This window comes from Dromiciops gliroides, chromosome 2 (assembly GCF_019393635.1).
Source record: "Dromiciops gliroides isolate mDroGli1 chromosome 2, mDroGli1.pri, whole genome shotgun sequence".
Lineage (NCBI taxonomy): Eukaryota > Metazoa > Chordata > Mammalia > Microbiotheria > Microbiotheriidae > Dromiciops > Dromiciops gliroides.
Genome location: NC_057862.1, coordinates 207,299,902 through 207,324,663, shown reverse-complemented (window position 1 = coordinate 207,324,663; position 24,762 = coordinate 207,299,902). Strand labels below are relative to the sequence as shown.

The following is a 24,762-nucleotide window of genomic DNA, read 5'->3' as shown; positions in this document are numbered from 1 at the left end:
TTAGTATGACCATTCACTACTTGTTACCTAGAATGTTGCAGTGACTCCCTAATTGGTGCACCTGCCCTATGTCTTTCAAAATTTCATGTTATCCTATATACTACTGCCAAGGTTATTTTCCTTAAGCACACATAGGATAATATCACTTCCCAGCTCAGCCAACTCTGGTGGATTCTATTTGCCTCTAAGGAAAAGAAAAATTAAACTCCTTTGCTTTGCTTTTAACATCCCACACAACCTGGCTCCAAGCTATCTTACCAGCCTAATTAGGCATTACTTCCCCTTTCTGCATTAGGGGACCACAATAAACTGCCTTACACATAACTCACCATCTCCTGCCTCTGTGCTTTTGTACTGGTTGATCTCCACATCTGCAATTCACATAATCTTATTTCTGATTCGTAAAATAATTTTCTTCCTTTAAGATATAGATAGTTCAGAGAACATCTTCTGTATGCAGGCTTTCCTAATGTCACCAACTGCTGGTGCCCTCCTTCCCAAGTCAACCTGTATTTAATACTATTTATTCATTTGTATTTATTTAATTTATAGTCACACTGTATGTCATTACATATGTGAGTCTTCCCTTTTAGAATGTAAGGTCCTAGTAGATGAGTAGGAACTTATTCTTTGTTCTAGTATTCACAGTACCCAGCACAATGCTTGATTTTGAAATGGAAGAGAGTAGGAGGACAACTTATTTTGAATGACCTCAATCTTCTCAGTAAAGTTGAGAGGCAAGGTACTCAGCTAATATAGAGAAAGGAGGAAGAGGTGGTATAAAGCAAAAAGAAGAGCTCTGAAATAGCTTCTGTGGGGACTAGGTCATGAACCAATTAGAGAGGGATAATGCAATAATGCCCAAGTGAGGTTAGATAACATGAATCTGTCATGAACCAAGTCATTTGGGTTGTGAGACTTTGGTCCATCTGAGTGAAGCAACTCCTGAGTAGAGGGAAGGAGGAAGATGCTGGGGGTATTCCAGGACTGAAGTTTTATAAGAGATTAGCAATAATAGACATGGGGGTGGAGAACTGAGGACAATGTAGAGTTGAAACGGCTAAAATATTAATTTGATAATGGAGGAGGAAAGTGAAATCAGAGCAGGTGTAACAGCTTGAGAAAATACTGAAAGGTATAAGGATGACAAGTCTTGATTAGAGTGAAGAATAGTTTTACAAAGGGTGAAGCATAGGGAGAAACGGAATGATAGGAGGTTTTAATCATAATAGGAGTGTCTAAGTTTCTAATCAGAAAGTAGAACCCTTGTGAGTAATTGTAAGATCTACTATGTGACTATCCCTGTGATGCTAAGGTATAGTAAAGGATTAGTTCATAAAATTCGAGAAGCTGAGAAATTGAGAAGTAGAGGAATTGGAAAGAATATGCAATTATTACTATTTTCTACCATAAAGGCAGGAATGAGCAATTACTTGAGGTTCCCTATACTTACAGCCACCATAATTTTGATTGGGTAGCAAATTTTGATTGAGTGGACTTTACAAAAAAGAAAGGGTGCTAAGTGATAGAGCTGATGGTCTGGAAGTGACTATGGGAAAACAAGAAGAATCCTGAGTTCTCCTGTGAGAACAATGTGGTGGAGAATGTGAGAGAAGGTACAGATCACACTACAAAGGACAGCAGGGAATGCAGGATCACTTAGGGTAATTAAATTCTGTAAGGGCTGGTGAGGGGAAAAAAAGAATATGAGAGAAAGATTCCCTGAATGAAAGGTGGTCTGCTCACTTTGCAAAATAAATTCCACAGAACACAGCAGAGGTGTGTGTGGGCAGGATTGGAGTAGGACATGGACTGGGATAAGATTTAATAGGAGATGGATAAAAAAAAGTACAGGTTGGGGAATATTTTTTTCCTTAAATTGTCGGTGATTTATTGAAACAGGGATAGGCGAATAAAGAGAAAACAGAGGTAACAGTGCAATACTCTAAGGAGTATTGCAGAAGGTACTGGACCAGTCCTATGCTGGCTTCAACTCCTTGAGTTCAACCTACTGGTGCAGCTAGAGCGTACTCTGGTCACTGGTGAAGGTAAGGCACAATGGTGGTAGTGGTGGGATGTTCTCAGACAGAAGCTATTGGGCAGGGGGGTTGGATCAGGGTCTGGACTTGCTCAGTCCTTCTCCCCCTCAACTTCAACTGCATCTATATCTGCTTCTGCTTTTGCTCAAGATAGTGGGAGGTGGGGCATAGGAGGTAGGTGTTGTTGGCCGAAGGAGGATTTCTGTTACCTGTTCAAAGTCTGGGTTTGCCCAAATTGCTGCTACAGCTGCAACTGCTCCTTTTCCTCTCCTCCTTTTTTATACTTATATCCCCAGTGCTAAGCACTGTGCCTAAAATATAATTAGTGCTTAATGAATTCTTGTTGATTGATTTTAATGCTTATTAATTGATTGAGATTTTCAAGAATAAAAGATACAGCCAAAGAGCTATATGACTGTAAAAGGAAGTGAAACATTCATGTAACAACACTAAAAGATAACAACATTCATGCTGTACTGTCACCCATGATCTATAGGGTCTGATAATCCACTGGAGCATTTTCAGAAGCATCCTTTTAATAATAATATCACTTTGAATTTGCATATCAGTTACCACTTTACAAAGAAATTGCACTGCCATTTGATTTTCCCAACAATCCATTGAAGTTAGCAAGGCCAGTGTAATTACCCCAGTTTTGCAGATGAGAAAATAGGCCTACAGAAGTTAATTACTTGCCCATGGTCAGTCACAGGGCTATTTAACTTCATCTTCAGGCTTTTTGCCACTATACCAACCACCTTCATATTTAAATTATTTCCATTTTTAAAAATTGCTCAGTTATACTTTATAACAGATTTCCCAAGTCTAGCCTTCAACTCCTCTGAAATAGAGAATCATGGACATGCACTGGTGTGTACCACCTAAAGAAACCTACTACTGTAGAAATGTGGACTAAATAATAAATTCAGTAGTACCTGAATTCTATAGTATAGAAATATAGAAGTCCTCAAGATAAAAAAGGCCATTAAAATGTAATAGTAATCATAACACAAAGGAGAAAAGCAGGAGGTCCTGAGTATTTTTTTCATACAAAATGTAGTACAATAATTTGCTGTACAAATGAGCACAAATACAATTATAATGTATAAAAGGGGTTTAATAATGTATCAGTACAGCTATACAGTGACATATATATACACATATGTATACATATATACATATATGTTTATATATATATATATATCTATCTCAAAGCCATATGCAATTAGTAACAAATCTAGAAAACATGGATAAAGTATTGAGTACTTGCATAATGCCAAGGAAAGACAGAGAGACAGGCCTTGAAGAATGAAGCTGTCATTCTATGTGTTTTCTGCACAGAGAATACACTTAATAGATATTTGCTGAACGGAAATTGCCTAGAATATATGAAATAACTTGCACAAACAAAATGAAATAGATGAGGTCTTAGATCATGATTTGTTTAGAGTCATTCAAATGAAGAGCAAATGAAGAAAAAGATAATTAAGATTCTTACTAAAGTGTATACATTCTTGGTAATAAATTAAATAAATTATAATAGTTTTATAAAAGAGACTCAACTAACTGGAAAAGCCTCATCTGACTTAAAAGTAGAGAAATTATTCATATGGAAATGTATTCTTTTTCTTTTATCTATCTAGAAAGATAAAATTTTTATAAATGTAGCTTAAAACCCTTTCAGCAATTAGTAACAGTCAGTCATTTGACCTTTTCTAGCACTTTACAACATATATGTAAGATAGCAAAATACATAATTTGTTGACAATTTTGTGAATTTTTGTTTTTAAAATATGCATTAAAAGCAAGATACTTGTTATTTCCTTGGTAATAAATTAAGAAGATAAATATATTCACATATATAGAGAATCACATAATCACAGATTTGGCTATTAGAGGTAATTTATTCCAACTTCCTCATTTTACCAGCTGAGAGAGTTTGTTGTTCAGTCATATCCAACTTTTTGTGACCCCTTTTGGGATTTTCTTGGCAAACATATTGGAATGATTTGCCATTTCCTTCTCCAGCTCATTTTACAGATGAGGAAACCGAGGCAAACAAAGTTAATTGACTTGCCCAGGGTCCCACAGCTAGTAGGTATTTGAGGCCACATCTGAACACAGGAAGATAATCTTCCTGATTCTAGGCCTGGGCCACCTAGCTAGGTGGCCACTGTGCCACCTAGCTGCTCTTTACATAGCTTACCCAAGATTATTAGTAAGTAGTATCATAAGAACCTAGATTTAGAGTTGAAATTGACCATCCAGGTTTCTTAGTTCAACAATCTCATTTAACAGATGAGGAATTGAGGCCCAAAGAAGTTAACTAAGCAAAGAGTTCAGGTCAAATAGGAACTATGTGGTAGAGTTGGGAATTGAACCCTGGTCTTCTGACTACAAAGTCAGTATTTTGTTTTGTTCCTACTGCAAGACCCTGCCTTTTCAAATCTAGTGTTGATTCCAAAATACTGGCCATTTTTCGATATTTGAACCACAAGCACCATAAATTAAATGATACCTTTTTCCTGCTGACAGTATGGGAAAGAACTCTGAGATTCTTTGCAGCTCTAGGATTCAGTGATTCAAATGTCAAAGAGAACTTCCTTTGAGTTATTTCAATGAATTTGCCACTTGCACCTCAAGATTAGTAATGGGAAAACATTAAATGTTTGGTATCATGTGCCTCATCACACTGAACAATACAACTACACTTCTGATTCAAAATCATCATGAACTAACTGGTATTCCAACAGAAGAATCCATTCTACTCACATCTGAACAATTAACATATTGTGATAAATATGATGATTTGCTCACTGTAAGGCTGATAAATCTCTTCTGTTAATCACTTATGATACACACAAACACACCTATAAAAAATAAATGATGATCATCCTTTGGTTGATAATAGTTGAGCGAAAACAGAGGCCCATTTAACTTCAAAGAATAGAATATAGTCCTTCAGTGCCAGAAGCCAGGTCAAAAAGAACAGGTAGAAACTTTCTTTGTAGAATTAGAGAGAGAAAATAATGATTGTTGTTTGAACACATATCATGAGTAATTTCTATTGTCACAATGTGTTGTCCAAAAAACACATATAGTTAAGAAGAATTTGCTAAAGTAGGTGATGGTAAAATATTTTGGAATATATTAAGTTACAGAGCCATCAGTAAGTTACAGAGCAATAAATCACTGTGTTATTTTGTTATATTTTATTTAAACCTGCATAACATTATTTTAAAAGCAGAAACATGATTAGGCATGGTTAAGTTGAATCCTATATCCACTCTTATTAAAGGACACGTTAACACCCACTTCAAAACTTCTGGTATTATAATAAAAGATAAACACTCTCAAGCCAAGACATATCAAATTGAGTTACATCAGAATATAAAATCAGAGTTCTAGCTACAGTATGTCCTAATTTTAACAGACTTCCTATACAAATCTTGACTTGCAAAATTGTCATGATGGAAATAAGTTTTCTATTAGTACTATAAAAACTGAGTAGTAAATACAGAAAAAATGGCAATCCTGTAATAACAAAAAAATCACTTTGAACAGTATTTCAAAATCTGTTTCATTGACAACACAAGTAAAGTCCATTAGAGCACAAATGCAAATACTGAAAGGAAATCAGAGAAAATATATAAAAAAAATGTAGCATAATTGTGAAATAAACTAAGACATGACATCCTAAGTATGTGTACACACACACACACACACACACACACACATGCACACATATACCTTAAAATTCTTTTGGTTTATGTAATTTCTAAGGAGAAACAGCAAGAAATTTTCTTATAAAATTAATTTTTATGGTTAGCTTGATTTAATAATAGCTACAAAATGGTGATATTTCTTTAGCTATATACACTGCTTTATATAAATATTTATGTATATACATATGTGTATGTATGTATATATGTATAAAGACTTTGAAATTTAATTACTGAGTAGAGGAACTATGGAGTTGAAGAGTAGTAAAATGAAGTAAATCTCCACAATGAAAATATTAAGGTTTGTTGGTCCTGCAGGAAAATGTTTGAAAAAAACAAACCACAAGAAAAACCAGAACAATGCTACAACTGAGGTATAATTTCCATGGGTTTCTATTCCTCCTTACTTTCCCTTCTAACCATAATATACAACTTTCTTCCACTATCTATATACCAACCAACTACTGCATATGCTTCCTATCTTATTTTGAAGAGAAGCAGTAGATAAGCGGGCCATATTTTTTTTTTTTTAGTGAGGTAATTGGGGTTAAGCGACTTGCCCAGGGTCACACAGCTAGTAAGTGTTAAGTGTCTGAGGCCGGATTTGAACTCAGGTACTCCTGAATCCAGGGCCGGTGCTCTATCCACTCCGCCATCTAGCTGCCCCAGGGTCATATTTTTTTAAACTATTTTTAATCATATGGATTTTTTTATGCTGAATTTGCTTGCTCTTCCTTGTTGCCCTTCCTCCTGACTCATCTTCCTTCTTGTTTTCTTATTCAATTATCAGCCCTTACTCTATCCCATCTCTACTTCCTCTTTTGATTTTAGTGTTATCATCAAATCATGATGAGCACTTTGAAAGACATCTCAAACTAAAAATATAATAACTACTATATGTATTCATTTGTTAATAGTATTAGCTAATCGTTATACTATTAGTTTTTTTGTTCCTACCAGTTACATGATATATTACAGTAGTATCTGCATTTATTTTGTATTTCTTTCATATAGCATGTCTTTTTATAATCACAGTTTGTTAGCTTGTTTATATTCATTGATATTTATTCATGTCTATTTTTTGAACAAACAAAACTGACACAAAAGTAGGATTTCTTTAGGAAAAAAATGGCCAAAACCTTTCAATTCCCTGTGGGGAAATTGTGAAGATATGGATTTGTAAAAGCCTTAAAGAGTATTCTGGGGCATGGAGAGATAACTTGATTTGCTCATGGTCATACAACATGTCTTGAACCCAGATCATCTTAACTCCAATGTAGTTCAACTATCCATTATGTCAAACTGTCTCTCATATTGTTAAAAATTATTAATAACTGATAAAAATTAAATATATACCCTATAATTTTTTTTTTTTGGTGTGGGGCAGAGGGTTAAGTGACTTGCCCAGGGTCACAAAGCTAGTGAGTGTCAAGTGTCTGAGGTCAAATTTGAACTCAGGTCCTCCTGAATCCAGGGCCAGTGCCTTATCCATTGCGCCACCTAGCGGCCTCTACCCTATAATTTCAAATGGGATCTTAGAAGTCACCAACTTCATCCTATTACTCCATTATAGAATCCTATCTATAGCACCTGTACAGAGGAAGCCTATTGCATTACTGGATAGTAAAAAAGTTATTTCTTATACTGAAACCTGGTATCTGCCTCCTTGTACATTCCATTCACTAGACCTAGTTCTATCCTCTAGAACCACATATAACAAACTCCTCCTATTTTTACATGACAGTCTTCCAAATACTTGAAGAGATATTTTATTCCCCCTTGGAATTTTCTCTTCAGTCTAAATACCCTATATTGTAAATAGTTCCTGGCATAAGACAGTTATTCCACAACTCACTATTCTGAGCACCCTTCTATAGACACTTTGCAATATAAGTGACATGTCCTCCTTTAAATGTGGCCCTTTGAATTGAACACAAAAATATAGATGTCAACTGACTACTTAATATTTGAAAATGGATAACAAAAATACAAATTCCAATGTAGATTTTGTTTTATAGAAGAAATGATAGTTAAGTTAATAAATACTACTAAAAGGTGACTCAACTATGATCCTAAGTAAAATATTTAATACAGAAGAATAAATTTAATTAAAAAAAAGGATTCAACAAAATTGAAAATATAAAGTGCCTCCAAAACACAGGAAAGAGAACAAGAACAGATAAAAGTTGTTTTTTTTTTTTTAATAGACAACACAGAATTAAGATAACTGGAAGTTCCTAATGACAGTGAATTTTTTAGGCTTACTATTTTATTTCTTTGATTTTTAGCGTTACACTTGAAGACTAGTCAAACCACACATACTGTGCCCCCCCTACACAAAACAACAACAACCGTGATTAACATTATTTGGTACTCTATCTTTACATAAAATTCAATGTTTATTTTTAGATTCTTCCTAATTAATTAAAAACAACATATTTCATGCTACAGTTCACAATTCTACATTATAGCTGCATTGTATTTTGTTATGTTGGTGGTACAAGTTACATGATTTAAAATTATCTTTATATGACCAAAAACAACACAAAAAAATTTCAGGCAATATTTCAAGATGAGTTCAATGCAGAAAATATGTCCGTCAACAAGCATCAATTAAGCATTTATTATGTACTAGCTACTATGCTAAAGACTGAAGATACAAAAAAAGACAAAACATGGTCCCTGCCTTCAAGATGGCCATATTTGAATGAGGACAACTCACTAACAAGAAAAGGTGGTAACATAAAACCTATTTTTCCAGTTTAAAGTTTTCCTGCTAAAAGGAATTAAAAATTATCATTCATCACCACCTTGTTTTTCAGATCAAACCTCATATTGTAATCCTGCAGACCTACTGTTTCTACTTTTGTTCATCACGAATACCTCTTACCCATCACTGGTTTCTATTAGAATGCCTGTTTTCATAGTTATCTTCAGCATTCCAAGTTACATCTTTTCAAATCACTAATATAAATACATCTTTCTACTTTTAACATATTTAGACTTTAATTAAAGTAGGATATTAAGTAATAATTTAGTACTGATAAAATTTTATGATTTATTAAAATTCCCATTCTGTAGATGAAGAAACTGAGAAAAAGAAGGTATTTTTAGTATAGACATGAAAACTAATTAACAGGATTTAATAGTTTTAAAAATATGGTACAGCAAATATTTAAATATTTTCTTTAAAACAAAACATCCATATCATTTAATTTACACCCAATCTCTCAGAAGACTCAATAACAATATTGTAGATAATAAGAGTAAATATTTCCTTCTCCTCAGCAAGGCCAAACTCTCTATATGAGCACTTGATCCCCTTGATCCATTAATCCTTCCATCTTCTCCAATATATTATATCCTCAATAATCCTGTCTCGAATCTTCAACCTCTGTTTACTGGTTCCTTCTCTATTGCCTTCAAATACAACCAAGTCCTTCATCCTAAAACAAAACAAAATCCTTCATTGGATCCTATCGCCAACACCTTAAACTATTCTTCCTCCCATGCTCAGCCAAACTCACTGAAAAAGTTGTCTATGCTCACTGCTTCTACAAAGTTTACTCTCACTTGTTTCTCAATCCTTTGCAATCTGGTTGTCAGTCTTATCATTCAATTGAAACTGCTCTCTTCAAAGTTACCTAAGATCTCATTAATTGCCAAATCTTTCCTCAAGATGCATCATTCTCAATTTATCTGCTGTATCTGACACAGTTGATAGTGCTACCCTCCCAGATACTCCTATCTTGTATCCTATCTGGATGCTCTTGGTTTGTCTCTTACCTGTCTGATCACTCCTCCATCTCCTTTCCAGGTTCATTATCCACACCATATCATAACTATGGATGTTCCTGAAGGTTTTCCCCTAAGCCCCTTTTCTCTTTATGACTTTTGAGAACCACAATCTTTAAAAACAAATTGTAATGTATGTCAATATATCTGGTTTCCTTTAAAATTCCAGGTATTTTATTTTACGCATTTTAAAACATTCTAAAAAGGGGTTGACTGGTTTCACCAGACTGCCAAAGGATTCAGGACTCAAAAAAGGTTAAGAACCTCTGCTTTTTCTTGGTAACCCCATCAACTTCCATGGGTTTAACTGTTATCTCTATTCAGATGATGTATACATACACAGGCATATATGTGCACCTGGTTATACAAAAGAAGTTGGCTAAAAAGCAGATTCCTCTATTTTTTCCTATTTAAAAAAGGAAATGAGTCCCATAGAAAGAATTTTAACTCCAATATGTAATTTTAAAAGTTTGCAAATGTATATATATATATATACACACACACACATATATATACATATATACACACACATATATAAAATGTATATGTATACATTTGCAAACTTTTTAAATTACATATATATGTATATATAATATATATATTTTTAATTAAAGCACAAATTTGTTTGTATTTGCTGACTCTTGGGGTTTTCTTGGCATAGATACTTGAGTGATTGGCCATTTCCTTCTTCAGCTCATTTTACAGATGAAGAACTGAGGCAAACAGGGGTAAGTGATTTGTCCAAGGTCATATAGCTAGTAAGTGTCTTTGAACTCAAGACTTCCTGACTCTAAGTCCAGTGCTCTATGCACTCTCTATGCAACCTCATTGGCCCAGCAATGTATATAATACACACACACATACATACATACATACATAAACACAAACATGTGTAAGTCTATAATTTATTTATACCTATTAGAATGTAAGCTCAATGGAAATGAGCATTGTTTCATTCTTTTTATTTTAGTTTCATACTTTTCACTTTTATCTCCAGCTCCTTGCATAGTGCCTGATGCATAGTAGATTCTTTTTTTCCCCCACATAGTAGATTTATAATAAATACTTGTCCACTAATGGATATTTCAAGTAGAGAAAAACAGGGATGGTGCAAAGCACTCCCCCCCCCACAAGGGCAATGAGGGATAAGTGACTTGCCCAAGGTCACACAGCTAGTTAGTGTCAAGTGTCTGAGGTCGAATTTGAACTCAGGTCCTCCTGAATACAGGGCCAGTGCTTTATCTACTGCACCACCTAGCTGTTCCTAAAGCACTTTTTAAAAGACCAATTTGTTTCCTGTTCTTTCACTCTTAGATTGTGAACTTTCACTTTATAGCCCTTAATGTCCTTGGCATAGGGAAGCACTGAAAATTTTAGGAGGAAGATAATGGTAAAAGGAAGAGTATTACTTTTGTATTATTGTCATTAGAGACAGAGACGTTGGTACAACTTTCAATGCAAGTTGGCACCTTCTTGGCAACATATCCTCAGAAAGTTGTTGGAATCACTGAGGTAAGACTCAGACTAAGGTCTTTCTAGTTTTGAGAGCTTTCCTCTCTGTCTACCATGGCAAAGAGCCTTTGTACAGTGCTCATTATCACATAAAAACATAAAACATAACTGATCATTAAGATGAAATTGTGGCCTACTAATCCTTTTAATATAGTTCTGGTGATACTACCATGTTGTGTGTGTGTGTGTGTGTGTCAGAGAAGCTGGCTAAACAAGTTTCCTCTAAATTATTTTTTTCTATTGCTACATTTTAAAAAAGGAAATAGATTTAATAGGAAGAATTTTAACTGATGTGTATTTTTTAAAGTTTGAAAATGTAGCAAATATTTTTAAAAGAAGTAATTTTAAAATTTTCTGCATATATTTTTTAAAGAACAATTAGAAATCCAAAGTAATGGTGTTAATTATGGATATTAAACATAATTCACGATTTACCATTCATCTAGATCTCTATATAATATAAACAGATTTCATAAAATAATAAATAATTACATGTAAAAGTAATATGTTCAATGACAACAATGAAATAGCAAAAGTCAGAAAATAATTTATAAAATGTGTGTGTTGCACAACTTTTAGGTTTCAGTGGAACCAAATTAAAATCAGGTTGAGATATGACTTGTTAATTTACATCATCGAAGAAATGCAAACCAAAGAAAATTAATCAGAGTTCTGGACATGCAGATCTCATTCTCATTTCCTTTAATCATTTGTTTGACCCTTATCAATTCACACTATCTCTGGGCCTTAAACAGAATAATAAAGTTAACTTCTCAGAAGAGCGTTATTGATCAGTAAGACAACTGTTTAAATGAATCAAATTCTTGTGAGAAGTGCAGAATATACGCTATAATAATTCATTCCTTTTATAGAGATTAATTTATATTTAATATATACATACCATGGAGAGAGCACTAAGGTACTCAATATTTAATGCAACTTGAAGTTTATTGTCTAATTGCTTCTTAATGTAGTTTTGGAAAGAATATTAAATATTCATAACTGTGTCAATGGTAGTTAACTTTTGAAGTAATACTACTGGTATCAGGAAGGTGATAAACACAAATTTAAATTAGTTTTTAATTACCTTGGAATTATTCTTGTAACTTAAAATATATATAATCTGATAAAAACTAATTGCTAACCATGTTACTGGATATTATGCATATTAATTTTATATAAAACTGCTTTGCTTTTCAAGTCTAAATTAACCAATGACAGATTTTTTTTATAGCTCAAGAGTATTTAATCACTAAGCACATGAAAATATTTAATTTTTATTAATTCCTTTCTGAGAAAAATGCAAGGCTACAAACCTAGAAATAACATTTATTTACTAATATTCTTTGCTTATATTATCTATATTTTCACACAAATTTAAGGTTTAAATTTAGGAAGAAAAAATCCTATCATGTACAGGTCTTCTTTATAAATGAATTGACTAGAATAATCTACAAAAACCTTTAAGTTTCTACAAGGCAAAAGGGAAACTAAATTGGCTCCTTAAATAAATTTTATCCACGTAAATGTTTTAGAATTTTTTTTTAATGCTTTCTACTCTAGTGCATTTAGTATTCTTTCTTCTTTTCTTGTTGGCTAACCTTTGGATAAACTTTCCCACTCCTATCCAACCCACAGTCTCTATGGATATCAAGAGCTGACCAAATTCTTTCCCAATTCCTTTTCTGTTATCATTCTAGTCAGGTCTTTTGCAAACCAACATACCTAGAATAAAATCTAAGTTGATGGCTTCCAATTTTTTTTCCAAAGCAAGTGATGTCTTTTAAAATGGAAAAAACAACAACAACAACACAAAAACCACCCTACACACACACACACACACACACACACACACACACACACACACCCCTATATATATATATATATATATATATATATATATATATATATATATATATATATATATATATATATATATAGGTGTGGTATGGGTGTGTGTGTGTACAAATACACATATACCTGCACAAGATATAGCATTTGTGTCTAGTGACAGTGTATAGGATAACAAAATGGTACTATGGTATCAACAACATTTTAAAATGAATTCAGATTGTATTATTTGGTTTGTTTGGGGTTTTTTATTGGGGGGGGGGTTGCAGGGCAATGAGGGTTAAGTGACTTGCCCAGGGTCATACAGCTAGTAAGTGTCAAGTGTCTAAGGCTGCATTTGAACTCAGGTCCTCCTGAATCCAGGGCCAGTGCTTTATCTACTGTGCCACCTAGCTGCCCCTATATTGTATTGTTAACAAAGATATAAGCATATATTTGAGAAATAGTAATATATAAATATATATGTTTTGCTTAACTCTGTATACTATACCAGTGATACAAATACACACACAAATATCCTAGTAATGTAATAATAATAGCGGTAATAACCTATCATTAGTATGGTTATAGAATGTATGTGAATCAGTTTACAAAAGACATGTTTATTATTTATTATACTAAGAAACTGCATAGGTTTGACGGTAAGTCAAAATGAAAACAATAGTGGATGATATGCATACAGTTTCACAGATTCATTCAAATAACTCTATAGGTCTCCTAGAAGGCTCACACCACAGCTTAGGAACCACTAATCTAAGTACAAAACAGAAGAAGATCAGGGATTAAGTTATCAAGGTTCATTAAAACCACTAATACTTCAAGTTTTATCTCCCTTTTCTACCAAAATAAGAATGTCTTTAAGAAAAACAAACCATCCTTTATAATACAAAGTAGGATGAATACTACGGACATAAAATGCCATGTCTGTGTTTTACTTAAAAAAGAATACTATAGGTACCTTCTATCAGTTTCATTCGTAACTTTCTCTCAGTTTAATCCATCTCATGATGGATTAAAAACTAAAGCACCTAATAGGGATTAAAGGGATTTAAAAAAGCCCCAAACTTCAAAGAACCTAGTTTTCCTATTTGACAACTGTATCATGCAAATAGTTCTATAATTTAGTTTCTCTAAGTTCTCTCATGACAGACTAGAGAAGCAGAATTTAATTTATTTTCCACTAGAGCTATGGGAAAAGAGTAAACTACTATGAAGTCAATCCTTTTAAGAGTTAACTATCAGTTCATACTAATACAAGAGGCTATGACTAATACTATTATTTATATGAAAAGCACTAACTGTTCACCATTTCATAAATGCAACAAATTAGGTATCTGGATCATGCAAGAAATGTTAGAATAAATGAAAACAGGAAGAAATTGCATTTTTAATACTAAAAATTTATGCTAATTAAGAATCACCAGGTGATGCTTTCTAGACTTTCATTTCTATGCAAACTGCTTGTATAATATTCTATTAACTAGAAACACAACACCATATAAGTTTTACTATATTATTATTTTAGAAGCTACAGATCTTGACCGTCAATCAATCCTGGGCTTTGCAGTCATAATTTGCCATTTCATTTAACTTAAAAGGACATCAGAGTATCCATTCTCCAAATTCCATGAGGTTCTAAATCCCAATAGATGAAAATCAACTCTAAACATGAAAAATTAGTAATAAAGTATATTTTCCTTCTTTTTAATCAGAGTGAATATATTAATAGTTACATAGTAATGGAAAGATTACTGAAAATTTTTAATGCAAAGTATCTTTTCTCTGAGCTTGATCAATCTTATTTAGAGAGAACAGTATTTCTCTGCTCTTCCTAAAATAAATGTTATTCTCATTGAAAAGAAGCCATTTTCTAAAAGAAACAAGCTTTAGATTTGGAAGGAAGCTCATTCAATTTCAATTGCCTTCATTTATAAAATTGCTAAAGGTAATTTGACTCTTTAATATCTACTTTTCATTTATTTGTACCAATTGTTATTTCATGGTTGTAATTTCAAACTAATGAAAGTTCACTATTTTTTGTCAAAAACTAATAAAATAAAAGTATGAAAAGTCTTCTACTGAAGAATAATGAAAAAATGAATGCTGAACTCTACTTGGTGATTGAAGCATATTTCAGGTGATCAAATTCAAAATGACAAATGGAATCATGTTTCATGGAAATAGCACCTTGGTTGCCAGGAAAGAATTAATTAGGGTTTTTTTTTTTGTTGTTTTAAATATGGTAAGATGCCTGTGGAATCTGGTAATGTTAAATACTGACAGCTAAAGAGCTGCATTGATATGAATTCAGAAAGAATTATAAACTAATGAAAGCAGTGTTTAAAAATAAAGAGACTATGAAAAGGACTGAGTCAATATACATTCAGCCCTCTCGTGGCTTTTTAAAAAACTAAATTATGCAGAAAGAATAAAACAAACTGTGAGGTGGTTAAACATCTTTACATTAAAAGTTACTTATGTGGCAGCTAGGTGGAGCATGGGCAGCAAGGTGGTGCAGGGGATAAAGCACCAGCCCTGTATTCAGGAGGACCTGAGTTCAAATATGGCCTCAGACACTTGATACTTACTAGCTGTGTGACCCTGGGCAAGTCACTTATCCCCAATTGCCTCACAAAAAAAAAAAAAGTTGCTTATAGAGGGAATTAACACCAAAAGCCATTCCTCTGCAAATAAGTGATCAAAGGAGAACAGTTTTCGAAAGACAGAATGCAAAATATTAATATCCACATAAAAATTATGCTCTAAAACACCAACAATAATAGAAATGCAAAATAAAAAGACTATAATTTTACTTCACACTCTGGAACTGTCAACAGTAACAAAAAAATTTAAAAAGGAGAGAATCACTGTCAGAAGGAATATGGGAACACAGGCACACTAACAGACTGACAAACTATGAATTGATTCAAACATTCTGGAAGACAATTTGGAATTATCCAAGAAAATTTGATCCAGAAATCTTGGCCATACCCTATGGAGGCCAAAGGCAGAAACAAAGGTCCAATATATACCAAAATACTTGTAGTAGCACTATTTGTGTTAATAAATAACTGGAAACAAAAGTATCTACCCTTGGATGGAAATACGGCTAAACAAACTATACAATAGAAACATAATAGAAAGTTATTTGGAGTAAGAAATGACAAATACAAAGAATTCAGAAAACTATGGGAAGGCTTAAGTGAATGATAGAAGAGTAATCAGAAAAAGGAAAGCAAAATAAAAAATGACTAAACAATACAAATGGAAATTAACAAAACAAAACTGCATACTGAATACTTAAAATGAACAAGCTTGACCCTGAGAAAGACCTGAGAAAACGTACCACATTCTTTTCTTTGCAAAGGTATAAAAGTAAATATATGGAACAATATAGTTGATGATATATTTATTAATTTTAATTATTTTTTCTTCCTTTTGAAAATTTTGTTGGAAAAGATAGTTTGCTGAGTAGAAGCAGTAAAATTTAGAAAGCTAAGTGATGATATAAACAAAAACAAAACTTTCAGAGGATGAGAAATTCAGAGAAAATTAGGTTTACGTAAATGAATTAAGAACAGAATCAGAGCAACAATATTCAAATGAACAACACTAAGCAAAAAGATGGAAGTCAAATGCTAAATAACTGAACAGTAATGTTGTTTTTATTTCTTCTCTTGTCAGAGAAAAAGGAAGATTACTAGGGAAAATTACTGTATTCACTATCATACAGGGTCACTGCATCAGTTTTGCTGAATTGTTCTTAGTTTAGAGGGAAGATGCAATGGCAGGTTTTGAGAATATAAGTAAAACCTCTAAAAATGGCTTATAAATCAATTAAATTTAGGGTATTTTTAAAAGCTAACCAATTCCCTCACATTAAAATAAAAATTAATAGTTTTAAAAATCAGTTAAAAGCAATCAATGTGGAAAGGATTGAAAATAACAACCAAATATAGTTAAATAACATTATGTGAATTATCTTATTTTGATGACTTGACCTTTTCTTAGTTTCCTTACTAAAATCGGGGGACAGTGATTATATATAAGATGACTTAGTCTTAGGAAAGTTTAAAGCTTTAATAGCTTAAAGACTTAGGAATTCTGTATATAAATTACCATGTTTTGCCAAAAACCTAAAGACACCATTCTTTACTCTCGAATCAGAAAGAATAGTAACAACCACTTAGAACATTTAGTTCAGTTAATTTCTTGATAAATCAGCTTCCAGGAGCAGCTAGGTGATACAGGGATAAAGTTTCTAAAGTTAGGAAGATCTGAGTTCAAATATGGCTTCATATACTTGCTAGATGTGTGACCATGAACAAGTCATTTAACCCTGTTTGCATCAGTTTCCTCATTTTTTAAATGAGCAGGAGAAATAGGAAACCACTCCAATATCTTTGCCAAGAAAAACCAAAATAGGGTCATGGAAAGTCAGACATGATTGAAACGACTGAATAATAACAAAATATTAGCTTTCTCTGTTAAACCCCTAAGTGAAAACATATTAAGAAATATCAAAAATGGTCAAATATCAAATATGGTTGCTAAAGTATTTCTATATGTTTTCTGCATATAATTTAAATATGTTAATGCTAAAATTAGATAAGTTATTGAGTTATATGGATTAAAACTTCTACTGATAAACACTTTTAAAACATTGACAATGATAAAAATGGTCATTATCCAGACATCTATGGGAACACAGGTACACTAATATACTAATGGCACATCTGTGAATTAGTCCAATCATTCTAGAAAGCAATACAGAGCAATTAATGGTGCCTGGAACATAGTAGGCACTTAATAAATGCTTGTTGACTCCACTTGACTTGGAATTATTCAAATAATGTAATAATTGTAATAATAATATAACATAATAAATTATGCATAGCCTTTGACCTAGAAATCCCATTAATGGGATTATAAATTAATGGGGTATAAAATGGGGAACTTTTAAAAAATGTTCTGTAATATAACAATTCATATTTTCATCACCACTAATAGCTGGTACATCTTCAATCCTTAACAACTGAAGCAAGGTGTGAGTTATGACCTGGATGGCTAGCAATTATCCTTCCAAAATGACCAATACAAATTTTAGTGCTAGGCATAAATCATTCAAAATATGGATATTTGTTAATAAGGTTTCAAAAGAATTTATGCCATTGACCTGGTTAAAATTTAGAGACATGAATTCTATAACAAATTTTCTATTGTGTATATGAATTATGTATTGTGAAAGAGAATATTTAAATATATTTTGATTATATATTTATATTCAACCTCTACTACTAATGCCTCATTACAGAATTGAGATGACCTAGGTTCTTAACATGTATATCAGTATAGCACAAGCTCTGTAGGAATTTTGTGGTTGGCTACAGAAACTCATAGAAAGTTTATTTCACTGAGGTATCAAGGAGCTCTTCAAGATCAGTGGAAAGAGTGCACATATTGATGTCATCACAGAGATTTTGAAGTAATCAAGTACAATTTTTCACGGTGGGTACGAAAATAATTTACAAACTACATTAGAATATATATATATATATACATATATTATATATGAAAATCTAAAAGTATACTTTATGTTTAAAAAAACCAAAAGGGTAATCATTCTCTAAGTTGCGAAACCTTTTATAATGGTTAAAAATATGAGGTACACAAACATTTAACTGAAATCTTTCAGTAATGCTTCTACTGCATTAAGCAAAATGTGCCTTTAAATTATATTTTTAAAGTATAATATACTTTAAGTATATTTTTATATTCTAATTTGGTACCTACTCTCTAGTTATGAGAAAGTGGGCATTCGTAAATACAATTTATGTTTAGATAATCTGTCTGTGTATTTTCAATCTCAATCTTTTCGATTATTTTATAAGTTCCAAATGGGCAGGTGCCAAATTTTGTTTAGCTTTATGTGACTCCATCTTCTTAGCACATTACACATACGACTATTAGCTCAAAAATACCTGAATGAATTCAGATATTTCAGTATTTGGATATCATATGTTACAATGGAAAGAGAAGTGCCAAAGTCTTAAAACAAAGGTTTTTATCCAACCTCTGCCTCTGGCTAGCTTTGTGGACTTAGAGAATTGTAGTTTCTTCTCCTAGTTAAAAAAGTTTTTTTTTTTCCTTTTTTTTTGCTGGGCAATGAGGGTTAAGTGTCTTACCCAGGGTCACACAGCTAGTAAGTATCAAGTGTTTGAGGCCACATTTGAACTCAGGTCCTCCTGAATTCAGGACTGGTGCTTTATCCACTGCGCCACCTAGCTGCCCCCAAGAATTTCTAAAAAGTATGTAACTTAATTTCTAACTTTCTCTCTTGTTGGATAAGGTTAAAATATCCAATTTGATTTTTCAATAAAATAACATATTTTGGATTAATTACTGAGTTTAAAATTCACAAAGATTATTTTTAAAGTGTATGTTGTTGAAGAAAAATAACCTAAATAAAGGTGTGTGTTTAGTAAAATAAAATGACATAAATATCTGCTGTTTTGAATAAAATCTTTCATCATTTTAAAACAGCATTTTTAGAAAATCCTCACATACAGACAGAATTAACTTTTTCCATTAGAAGTGGCCCACTTCCCTGACTTAGTTGTCTGCTTCAATAAACTGATACAAAGAAAACCACCTAAATATCATTCAATTTACTCATGTCTCTAAAATTAATCTTTTAAAAAATAATCACTTTAAAAATAAAGTGCTTAAAAAAAAAGTGAAGCTTACATCAACCAATTAACCAACAAGCATTTAAGCATATAAGCATGTAAGCATAGGAATTACAAATATAAATGATACACTCCTTACTGACAAGGAATAATTAATTGAAACAATATATAAGATTCACTCAAACTAGAACGTACTTTTACAGAAAAAAAGTCAACTCCAATTGACTAGTAATTTATAAAATTTTGTCAGTTTTGCATATTCTTCCAATTACTCTTGGGAATGTTAATATTTGCTTTTCAGGTGTCCAATGAAAAAAACTAGCTCATTTCAGATCATTACTGCTAAAAGTCCAATACTAATCCATTGGCTTACTGAAACAAATACAACTTGTCTGTGAGTTGTTTTCATATTCTATTGTACATATACAATTAAAACAGAGAAAGAAAAAAGATATAAAGTAAATAAACTGTCATGTGTAGTTATATAATTGTTTTATGTTGTGCTAATCATTTTTATTTAATCTCTTTGAGTATCAAAATAATTAAACGAACAGGGTGCCAATCATAGCTCTAGATATTAAAAAAGGGACATTCCCAAAGAAAAGGGACAATTAAGAAATTGTTGACACTTGAAATTTGGGGGCCTTTCTTTTACTATATTCATTTTATTTCTTGCAAAAAATAACTTACAAGTAAAACAGGGTGAAATTGAAAACCTTACCATTATTGGAAAAGCTTAATTAAAATTAACTCTAGACAGATACATGAAATCAAGTACTCTGAATATTTGCTAACTTACCATGGTGTCACAAAAGCATTGATAATTTACTAAAATGTAAGTTTCTTAAAGAAATGGCTCTTAAATGCTGAATATAATACATATTTATTGGTTTTATATACAAAGGGTACAAGTGTACATAGATATACATGCAAATGTATATGTCATTATATAATATCTATATACAAAAACAGAGAGATGGATAGAGTATCCCAAAAACACTGCAATTTTTAGCTATTAAAGCTTTAAACTGCATTAAGGCTTTTTGGATCCTCAATGTATGTGTGTATACACATATATACATACATACAAACAAATACACATGTCTATAGATATATATGTATACATGAACATATTTACATATATACCTACATATATACATATACATACATAAAATAAAATTCCTGGTATTACCTAAAGCAGGAAATACTCTAAGAACACAGGCTATAAATCAGTTGCCAATCTGTAATTAGGATTTTCATCAATGGGAGTTTCTTTGATGAAATCACAAGTCTAGTTTTTTTTTTTTAAATGAAACTAATCTAAATAATAGCCCAGATAAAAAATCTTAAATTATAGAAGTAATATTCTTTTTTTCTAATTGTTTTTATATTCATATTATAACTCTATCTTTAGATTATAAGCTCACTGAGGGCAGGGGTTGTTTGTCTTTTTATTAATTGCATAATAATTATACAGCACGTAGCACAGTGCCTAGTGCTTACTAAATGTTTACTGAATTGGATTGAATTGGATTGGATTGGATTGAAACAGTTATGAACAATAATTATACTCTTCCTCTAACTCAGAATTTTTTATTTTAGGAAGAGAAACTGTATTGCCAAAGTTAAAGTGATATATGGAAAACATCTCAGCAGGATTACAGACTGCTTTTTATAACTCTCAATAATCATTACTGGACATATGACATAGATAATATGCAAAGACCATAAATAATCATCTTTTTTATAAGAATGACATGAGTGCAATGCACTTTTATTAAAATGTGCATGCTTAATGTGAGATAGATTTAACTCATGTGATACATGTTTTTGGAACATAACTCTTGTGAAACCGACTTTAATCATTATCTGCATTCTACTAAATACTAGTTATCAAAATACAGATGTTTTCAAGTATCAACTTTAACTTATATATCCTTAAATTCAACCATTCTTAAAACATTAAATTATACATAACTTTAATTGGTTTTGTTTCCTATACACAGTTACCTTAGCATATTCTTACAGAGAAATATAGGAACACACATAAAACTTTTAAAATCTGATAAATAATACTAGTCATCTAATATATAAAATTACAAAGCAATGAATGGTAGAAAGATGAACTGTAAAGATGGACATTAACAGTCACTAATAAATAACTTTCTTATAATATATATGTAAACAAAGAAACAACATGACAAACCATAACACAAATCATCATTGTTGCAAACTTGCTTTTACAAAAGGAAAAAAGGAGCAAATTTGGTGGTAGGGTTAGACTAAATACACAATACATAAACTTTCCAATATTTACTGGGATTTCCCCTTATAGTTTGTTTCATTAAAGGTAAAAAAGTACAAGCCTGATGTCTTTGAAAACAAAACAAAATTTAAAAAAAAACAGGTTATATTACAAATTGGCTTTGTTGCATTCATTTGACAAGGAGAACCAACAGCCTTGAAATATTTTACAATGCAAAAATACTGCAAGCCAAATTAGTTAGAATGACTCCAATTAAATATTAGGATGATTAGCTATTTTAAGAATAAAGCTTTAAAAGCTCATAGAACATGGCATTGATTATATGAAAATAATTCCAGCACAATGATTTGTTTAAAATGTAAAAAAGTTTTTATTAAAGCATTTTAGATTCAAGTTTTAAAAATTTATAGCTTCTATTTTCTATGTATTTGTGGGGTGAATACATGAAATGTGTTAGTCGAAAGGCTATCAAGCACAGATTATATAACCTTTTAGCAAAATTTAGTGCCAGAGTTATCAGCATTAAATTTAAGATAGTCATCAGTTAGTTTTTGAAGGAAAGTTCCCAATTATATTATTTAGCCCTCTCACATTGAGTTTTCCAGTCTAGGATGGGTACACAAGAAACTTACAGTCTATGTAGCACTCCTAGTCAGTTTCACTCTGCAGATGGCACAGTGGAGAAATACCTTCTGTACAGGACCATGTACAATTTCTTCTGCAGCTGTCAGCACCTAGGGGAAAGTGCGCTGTTAAACAGTTGCTGCGTTCCACCTCAGAAGTGGCTGCAATTCGGTGGTGGGTGAAGTGATTCCTGTACATATATACAGGGATGAAAAGTACTATATAAATGAATTATTTAAGAACAAGAATAGCTGTCTAAAATTGTGACCACCATGAAACAGAAAACACCATAAAGTCACAAATATCTTGCACATATGGACTAACTATATTCCACTAGATTTCTGAATGTCAAGAATGATTGAGGGGAAAAACAAAACATTTGGAAACATAGTTACTAAATTTGACAGTATGATATGATATTGTAATATTAAAAGACATAAAAGTTTAAAGTGCAAAATCAAATATGTATAGCAACATGCAATGTAATTCCTATAATTTCCAAAATGTATAAATAAGAATATTGATTACATTTTGTAAATTTGAAGTTTTCTAAAATAACAATCTAAATAAATTATCAAAACAGGTAAATTATCACATTTAGAAAATACATTTTCGTGAGGTTTTCTTCATAGTATCATAGGCTTATAAAATCTCAAGCTGAAAGGGACCTTAGCAGTCACCTGGTCCAATCCCTTCAGTTTACAGATTAGAAAGCTGCTCCCCATCCCCCAAACTATCTTAATCAAAGGTCATCCAACTAACAAATGGCAGAAACAGAATTCAAACTCAGGTCCTGTAACTCCAAGGTAAGCACCTTTTCCACACAAAGCATTAATCAGATCGAAAGATAAGGTAAGTTAAATCATGCCTATCAAAGAACAAGTGACAAGTAATATATCGATTAAAAAAATCTCTATGAAGTTCTAAAAGTGTTCCAGTAATGCATCCCTTTTTTTTTTTTCAGGGCAATGAGGGTTAAGTGACTTACCCAGGGTCACACAGCTAGTAAGTGTCAAGTGCCTGAGGCTGGATTTGAACTCAGGTCCTCCTGAATCCAAGGCCAGTGCTCTATCCACTGCGCCACCTAGCTGCCCTCAATGCATCCATTTTTTACCCAATTTACAAAATGAAAATTAACATGGCAAAAGTAAAAACAAATGCCTTCATTATTAATAAGTAACAAAAGTCTTAGCATCATCAAAATGAGATTACCTAATTTATTATGGAAAATTGTCAACACAGCTTCACTTCAATAAAATAAACACTCCACCTCCCCTATTTTTCTTCTCTGTGATGAGTCAGAGGAAAAAGTGTCAAATATAAGTATGATATGAATCACAGGAATGGAAAATGCTATCCCATTTTTTTGCCTCCAGATACAACCGTATCTATCCTCATTCTAAATAAGTATTTGTCTATTGATTAACTTCTTCCAAAGAAATCTTCCAATGATCACATTTGAGTAATGACCATAACTACCCTTTTTAATCATGTTGTCAAACTATTCCACAAGTTAAAAATTCTCCCATATGTCTAATATAACTCTTGTCACCTTGGAAATTATTTATCACTATGGAGATTAGGGCAGATGACTAAAAAATTCCTTTAAGTTAAAGTAGAGGTAGAAAAATAAATAAAATTTTAGTTTACTAAATCTTGTTAAAAGATGGCTAATAAAAGTATAACTAAACAAGAAGCATTATTATCTGTCACCCTCTCCCACGTGAATACAGAACACTTACCTTCAAAGGCTACCAGCACTTTAGCTGTAAGACTTCCTGCATAACTCAAATACAAAATATTACTAATTTACCAATGTTCCCTGGAAAGAGATCAATCTGACCCTACTAACTCTCTCTCTCTCTCTCTCTCTCTCTCTCTCTCTCTCTCTCTCTCTCTCTCTCTCTCTCTCTCTATATATATATATATATATATATATATATACATATATATATATGTACAATGACACAAGAAACAATTAGGAACATAGTATTGTAATTTGAGAACCCTACTGTAACAATATTGTTAGAGTCCCTAATTCACAACTAGGTACATTGCTGCCTACTTGAACAATCATTCTCTTGGTGTAAAAATAAATATGATTTCACATTAGTTATCTGTATATGAACATGTACTATAAGAGCAAATACAAAATATCTCCTCCTTTCTGTACATTCTTTTGGTAGAATACGACAGTGTTATAGAAAGTATAAACATGAAAGAAAATATGGAAAGATACATATTTAGTGATGCAAAGTGAGATT

General features: G+C 32.0%; 1 protein-coding gene across 7 annotated transcripts in view; it reads right to left on the bottom strand.

Moving 5' to 3' along the window:
- NOVA1 (NOVA alternative splicing regulator 1) overlaps nucleotides 1-24,762 on the bottom strand; it is a 170,845-nt gene that overhangs the window by 93,021 nt on the left and 53,062 nt on the right. For 2 of the 7 annotated variants that reach the window (XM_043983491.1, XM_043983492.1), the window contains one exon: nucleotides 22,507-22,608. The exons of the other annotated variants lie outside the window; for them this stretch is intronic. The gene's annotated coding sequence lies outside the window, so the exon portion shown is untranslated. The remainder of the gene's footprint in view (nucleotides 1-22,506; nucleotides 22,609-24,762) is intronic. 7 annotated transcript variants of the gene reach the window in all.